We start from the raw sequence: 8,319 nt of genomic DNA on the forward strand, positions 1-8,319 counted from the left end.
GCAGAATTTCTTGTTTTTACATTAATTGCCTTCGTGAAAAATTTTAATAATCCTACTTATTGCATTTTTTCGTTCTCTTTTGTTGTACATAATGAACACTTTCGCGAGAAAAAAACTTATTTTTGAAAAGAGAATAACTTCAGTGTTGAACTTTTTAACAAATTTTTGAAACACTTATATTATTTTAAATTTCATATTTTCTAAAAAAAAAAAATAAGAAAGCCATAAGAAGTGAAATAAAAGCAACACAGGAGCACGCAGAACGCACGCACGCACATCACGTTCGATGCCCATGCAAATTTTGCAGATGCCAAATTAATTTCAGTTTCAATAACCCCTATTAAATCGCTCCTCATTCGTGTTTGGTTGGAGGCAATTTGTTTCGTAGTAAGAATACTTTGAATACTCAAAAATCTTTATGATACTAGTTTCATAATAAAAATTCTTAAAATGCCTAAGAGTATTTAGGTTCAAATATAATCAAGCCACACATTGGCATGGCAGTATAAAAATTTCAACTATCCAAAATCAACTTCTCTAAAACAATTTTTGGATTCAAAGTAAATTAAACAGTAACTATTTTTAAAAAAATAATAAAATATCTTATTATTTAATTTATTTCGTTCAATTACTTTATAAATACAATTCAGTAGACAAAGTACTAGTCAACTTTGGTAATTCATTAAAAAAGTGATGGTTGACTATGTTTGCAAGAAAATAGTTTTTATGCAGAAACATTTGTTATTAATTTTAATGATGAGTTTTAACGTTACATGAAACATGAAACATGATTCCTTTGAACATTTCCTTATCGGTTTCATCCAGTGCCTCTTCGTTTGGTAGCAACAAAATGACTAGTTATTTGTTTACGTAGTTCTTTGTTGTAATTACCGAAATGTTCCGATTGCTTAAAATTCTGAAACTTTTGATTTGTTATTTTAAAAATTTAAATAGATATTAAATGGCGTGGGAATTGTTACAAGTTGTGAATGGCATCTGATTGACGGAGGAACTATCAGTAGTGTCATTCATTCACCAGTTGACATGCCCTTGGTCTTTTCTGTTTGTTCATTCGTTTGTTTGTTTGTTTGCTTGCTTGTTGTTAGTACACACACTTGGAAAAATGTGTTCATCCTCGACTAATCACTCTTATCAAATGCGTCAAAATTACTAGGCGTATTACAGCTACGACAAGCGCAATTCAACAAATAAATTATCCTTCACTTCGATTATTTTCCTCTTCATAGTTTCCTCATTGTTAATTTGGTTACAATGAAACTTGGGATGTTGATGTACATTCGAATTTGTGATATGTACGGTAAACCGTAATGATTCATTTTGTATGCGTGTGATGGTCTATAAATTTTGGTTTGTAGATGGTTTGAAACCAGGCCATCGAGCACTACTACAATGCGGGACATGCCCGCCATCCAACCGTCAGAGCTAGCACACCAACTGTTGCTAGTTTTAGAATCACATGATCAATAAATAGTTTCTAGACTTCATGTAAATGAGTCTTTTTAGTATTCTGTTTATGTAGAATTTTCAATTAAAATTATTCTTTATATCTATATTCTTTATATTAAATTCAGTTAAACGACGCTTCGGTATTGTTTAATCCATCAATATAAATAAATAAATATATATATAATATATATGTGTGTGTGTGTGTGTGTGCGTGTGTGTGTGTGTATGTGTGTGTGTGTGTGTGGTGTAGGTCAGTTCTATTCCTATGTGTCAGCAGAACACTTGTCAGCGTGTATGTATTTCTTATGTTGAATGTACTTTCTCACTTTCTCTCATACACCCGCACACACATGAACGCACACATTTAAAATGTTTGCTAATATTTCCTCAAGCTGGTTGATGGAAAATTCAAATGTGCATCATTTGAATTGCAAACCTGATCATTTATCATTTTTTCATATTGAAAACATACAAACAAATAGGCAAGCAAGTTAGTTACGTACATATGCAGTATGCACTGTACATATTCAAACACATTTTTATAATTTGAACTTATGGTATAATTGTTTCTAACAAAAACAGGCGACGCAGGTCTCTGTGTATTTATGTATTTATGCGTGTATTTTTGCATGTACTTAATGAGTGTTTTTGAAAATTTTGAGGTTTTTATTGTTTATTATTTTATTGTTTCGTGATGAAAATGTTTCAACACGTTCATACTCATGTTAACATATTTACATAAGTATTGTTGTATGCTTATGCATATGCTAACATACCTGCCTGCATACAACCAACTGATACACACATACTTACATACCTATCAACACACGGTGACGTACTAATGTGCTTCAAGTCATGTTCCATCTCCTCCTCCTCCTCCTCTATATTTTGCGCTTTCGCTTTTTGACATTTGGTTCGGCACTGTTCAAACCGGTGAAGCGTTAAAGATAAATTGTTAATTTTTGGTTTTCGACTTTTCATGGGATTCATTTTTTACGGCCTCTATTTGTTTTTTAGACGGAAAATGATTTATGGATGGATTTTTTACACAAATCTCGCGGACGGAGGTTTTTTTTGTTTCCATGCTGGATGGAAAATGTTGAAATAAGAAGTTGTAGAACAAACTGGACTTTGTAGTATCTTCTTATTTTTGCGTTTTGTTGGCCTTCTTCTTCGCTTCCGCCAACTGAGAAAAGAAATCTTTCTCACGTCTCGTCGATCAGATCTTCAAACAACATCTTCATGCTGTGTCCTCCCAAATTGCAGCCAACCATATTCTTTATGATAAGAGTAATCTTATAATTTGTTACGATGATGATGATTGTGATTGTGGAGAAGAAGATGACGATGTTGGTAATGTTGACAGTGATATTTGTAGTAATAAAATATTAAAAAATATATTATATATGTCAAAATTTACTTCAACGATGTCGATTTTTATTTAGAACATTGAAAAACAAAAAAAAATGTCTTTACAAACAATAAGCTCTCGAAAAAAACGTTTTACATTGGTAGTAATGAACAGAAATAATCGCATTTGCACTGGCATGTTGCCTCGCCACCGTGCTCACGTTCCAGGTACAAAACTGAGTTTAGAAAATTCATTAAATTTTTGTGCATGCATTGCGCATTGTGCATGCTGCAAAGGACTGTAAATTGTGCTTTCGAATGAGTTGGCTGAGATTAATGTGGGTGACTCTCTCTATGTGACGATACCATCTCTTGAATGCCGTTCGTTCCACCGCAGATCATTTGAACATTTTTTTTGCACACACACACACATTAAAAAAAACAAGTTTACAAACAAAAGACCTACTTTGTTGAGCATGTATAAATTCGTTTATTTATACAGGCATGAGAAGCGTAGTTACAGAAGAGGTTTATGATCCAACATGTCTTTCAGCATTTACAACATACAACATTAACAACATATGTATATACGTACATATTTAAACGTACAAATTTCATGCATACATAATTCCCATACAAGTGTTGTACGTATGCATGAGTGTGTGTATTTATTCAAAAATGGAATGCACATACATAAGTTGTAAGCACTCACGCATGCATGTGCGTGATAGTATGAATGTCTTCATACGTGATGAAACAACGTTAAGTTGATAGCAGACAGGAAATGTGGATTGACTGCTGCGTCTACAACATCTTGCATGTACATGTGCCCTCCAGGACCAATTAGCTAATTAACGCAGATTCTATTTATAAACACTCAATTCGTATATACGTGACTCATGTTGTTTTTGTTTTGGGTTGTTGTTTTTGTTTTTTGTTGTCGTTTTGCTCTTGCAATATTTATCATGTTCGTGTCGTTAAATCACGTAAATGATGTGATGCGATTGTTATTGTTTTGATGACAGTAATGTTTCCATGATCGCAGGTGCCATTCCTGCCTGCAGATGAAGCAAATTTGACTATTTAACTTTTCTATCAGATAAGCATAAACGACGATGTAACGTTTTGTTTGCATGGCTTTTAGAAAAGTTTTTTTAAAATTAATCCTGGCTTTTAAAAAAACTTTTTAAAACTAATTAAAATCTTTTTTATTTAGTTTTTGTATTTTCTATAAATTTTACTTATTTTAGTGTTAATAAAAGTAATGCGACTTTTCACTTGAAATTTAAAATATTATTTTAAAGAATCATTCACTAGTCGTTTAATAACTTTTTTTATGAATCAATCTGTGAAAGAGACAACGTTGCTTTGCAAATCAATATTTGCTGCTTCTGACTTACATGATAAATAAGATTTCAATTTATAAACGAACGATTAGAAGCCAAGCGTAAGCCATAAAACACACGCAGACCACACACACACACACCGCACACACGCGTGCGCGCGCACACACACACATACGCACACAAACAAAAACACACGGTGTTATAAGATATGTATGTATGTATGTATAAAAGATTGAAGGTATGTATTGTTGTGCCAATACTTGGGTGAATCAATAAAAGAATTAACTTCATATATATTTGATGGATTGAACTTTCAAAGTTAAAGTCACTTTACTTGTTTGACATTCACATGCAAACGATGCCGACATGCATCTGATGAAGCACTTGAATTTTCAAACATACGCAAAAACTGTGTTTGAAAATTATATTAATCCTCTCCATTCTAATTTTCCCTGTAATTAATTTCAAATTATCATTTTTAATTTAAGAATCAAAATTTTAAACTCTTTTCAGTTATACGCATGAATTGAATGTGAAAATATTCAAAATGATCCTTCATTTGATGAAACCAAACAGATTAGTTAACATTACAACCAAAATAGCATGCAGCAATGCAACAGGTAACAGGTAAATAGGTGTTCAATAACTTGGTGCAGGCACATGCTAACATGAGCGCGGCATGAGGTTGGATGAGTTTGGCGGCTGTACCAATTCAACAATTTAAATAAAATAAATATTTAACACCGAAATTTCCCAATAGAACATTTAACATGAGCCTATATGCCAAAATAGATTTTTTATGAAAACTTGTATTGTTTAAATATTACATATTTAGCTGGAGATCGACAGCTTATCTCTTGGTTGTTGTTAACACTCATGAAGTCAATTGTTTTTTTAATTAATATTGTAATTGTTGACATTAAAAAAGTTGTTTTTGTTTCAACTTAAATTCAAGTTATTATTAATAATGATTCATTAGATTTTTATTTAAAGCACGGATGCAAACAGCAGCCCCGTATATCAACCTAACAGAAGAATAGTTGTGTTCGCAGTGACGGATCGTTGGCTGCATGCTGCTTTCAATCATTGTATTGTTCGAAATCAATCCATTGTGGTTGTTGCTGCTCTTGAAGCGAATGACTGACGACATGTTGCAGTGACCGCTCATTAACCTGTTGCACGCAAGATAGCAGCCAGTGACGTGATTGATGGAAGCAAGCATTTTTGCCTTCCAACGGTCAGGACTTCTTAAAATGTGCTCGCCTGCATGTTCTGTGCGTGGAAATATATTTTTGTTGGTCCTGTAGTAGCCGAACTATAAAATTTCTTTTGAAAAGATTCTTGACTCCTCCGAGTTTTTATCGTTACATCAACCCTGAAATTGATATTTCTACACTAGAGTTATAATAGCTACTTTATTAAATTTAGTTCTTTGAAAGCTAAAGTCATTAAAATGTTTGTTCCAAAACTGTCAGTTAACATCTTTATGGGCGACTGCAGTCAAAAATTCATGAACATTTGGTTTACTTTTTTCTGTTGAGAACATATGAACGCGTGTTCTGTTGAAGTTAATTGTTTGAATACTTTGAAAGCTTTCACGCGCAAAAAACAAAGTTGAAGAGAGAGAGAGAGAGAGAGAGAGAGAGAGAGAAGGAGGGAGAAAGAGGAAGGTGAACAAAACGAACAGCAACGAGGAGTTTTCAGCATTAATAATGTACACGGCCAATATTTCAGCATTAGCGTGGGGCTTTCAACAATTCTTCAAGCTCCTTCACTCAGCTATGACACCTCGCACATTCCCGCTACGTTTCAACACTTCATTATTTTTGTGTACCGAGGAACTTTTCAAAAATATTTTTGTTTTAATTCTTTAATTTTTTTATTTGAACACGCTCAATAAAAAAACGTAAACTTTTACTGCGTCCAACTTTTTAAATGATGATAGTGATGATAGTGACAAAAGATGTGATGATGACGATGATAGTGGGTGCTATGTTGTTTTTCTACTAATTATACTGTATTGAATTTTTTGAGATTACAAATTTAGCATCGTTATTATTTTTTAGTGATATATTATAATGTACAAAAGATAACATTATAATAAAACTATCTAAAATATTCTAAATTTAGATTTAGAATGTCTACACTTGTGTCAGGTAGCATAAATCCAACCAAGTTTTCTGACCATCGTAAGAAGAAATCAATCATATAGAAACATGCATGTCTGAACCGCACACACACTCACACACACTCACACACACACACAAGCAACATTTCAACCTCCCACCTTGCACAACTTCATCGATTGGACAGCAGATGACCTGCATAAAATTGCATCACTTGGACAGGACAGTCCTCTTTTCACGATCTTCGACAATGAGACGATTGATTTGAAAGAATATTTTGTTAAAAAATGGAACCTGAATGTAGCAGTCACATGCTCAAGCCACTGATTAAATAAATAACGTCCAATTATCCTATCGGAAAGAAGTTCTAAAAAGTTTCGTTGGCGCTACTAGAGAAGTTACCCAAACTTCTGCTTAGCGTGGGAATAAAACATACAATGGTTTAGCAAGCATAAAACAATATACATCATTGCAGTATATACAATTATACAGTTGAATGCGTGTATACAAAAGATGTATTTACACAGACACACACATACAAACACACACTAAAACACACACACACACACACACACACACACACATATATATATATATATATATATATATATATATATATATACAGAAACAAGCGTTTCTGTACAAACAAACAAGCGTTTGAAAACATATGAACGCGGAATAATGTGCTTTGCATAAACGATCAAATCTTATCGACACATCTGGTCAGTGTCATTAGTGTGACCATCATCATCATCATCATCATCATTATCATCATTATCATCATCTTCTTCATCATCATCACGACATGATATATTTTGTTTTTAACATCACCTAAAATTTCCCGCCAAAGATTTCATGTCATCATTATCATGACAGAGCAGCCAACAAGCAAACAATCATCATCATAAACATTCCCCTAATGATCTGCTAAGCTTCTCATTGTCGTTGTACGTTCACGTTGTATGTTGTTGTATGTTAGTGTTTTAGTTGTTGTTGTCGTTACTGTTGTTGTTCTGCTGTTGCTGTTATGGTTTGGCTGTTTTTTTTTGTAGTTGTATATTAAAGTTTTAGTTGTTGCTTGTTTGTAGCTGCTTGTTGTCTGTTTGTTTGTTTGTTGTTGTTTGTAAATGCTGTTATTTTTTTATTAATTTTTTTGTTGTGTTAATGTTTTTATTGTTGAAATTCGTTGTTGTATCTGAGTTGTATGTCGTTGTTTTTGCCACTATTTTCTATTATGTAGATTTTATTACTTGCTGTTTTTTGGTTGTTTTCTGTTGATGTTGTTGTTGTTGATGATGCTGTTGTTGTTGTTGTCAAATGCTCTCCTCCTCATCGTCGTCGTCAGCGCTTTTAAATTTTTCAACGAAGTTTAAATTGCCATCTCATTATTGCAGACTGATCTGCTTGAATGGAACGGTTTGTAAGGAACGCGCAAAAGTTGTTAGCGGATAATGAAAGAGGTTCGAGGTTGAAATTTTATTTATTTTGTGTAGCGTGTGTATCTGGGTGGACGTACTTACTTGATCCTTCTTGTGTGTGTGCATGTATATGTGCATGCACGTATGCATGTTTGTATGCATGCATGCATGTATGCATGTGAATAGGGGAGACTGGGGTCGAATGGACCAGGTACCGAAAGGACCTTCGAAATTAAAAATAGTAAACATGCGCTAACATTTTTTTAAAATTTAAATTCATATACGTCTCTTGGCTTTCTATAACCAGATGTAAATTTTATTAAATGTTTTTAGTAGCCGATTTAACTGTTTCACTTTTCCTTTTTTTGCGAGAAAAAGTGAAATATTCGTCTGTTTCTTTTTGAGTGTTTTAGAAAAATTTCGAGCGGTATGTTTTTGTTTTTTTGTCAGTTTCTATAAAATAATGCTTTCTGAACACGATAGTGTTGATTTGACACCTTTATCCTTTTTAATTTATTTGGCATGTCCGTTTTAGTGTCCAACTACCATGTGGTACAGGATGGACCAGCTTTGTGTGTACAGAATAACCACTCTAATAAATACTAATACTAT

The sequence above is a fragment of the Helobdella robusta genome (genome assembly GCF_000326865.2).
Source record: "Helobdella robusta unplaced genomic scaffold HELROscaffold_4, whole genome shotgun sequence".
In the NCBI taxonomy this organism is placed as follows: domain Eukaryota; kingdom Metazoa; phylum Annelida; class Clitellata; order Rhynchobdellida; family Glossiphoniidae; genus Helobdella; species Helobdella robusta.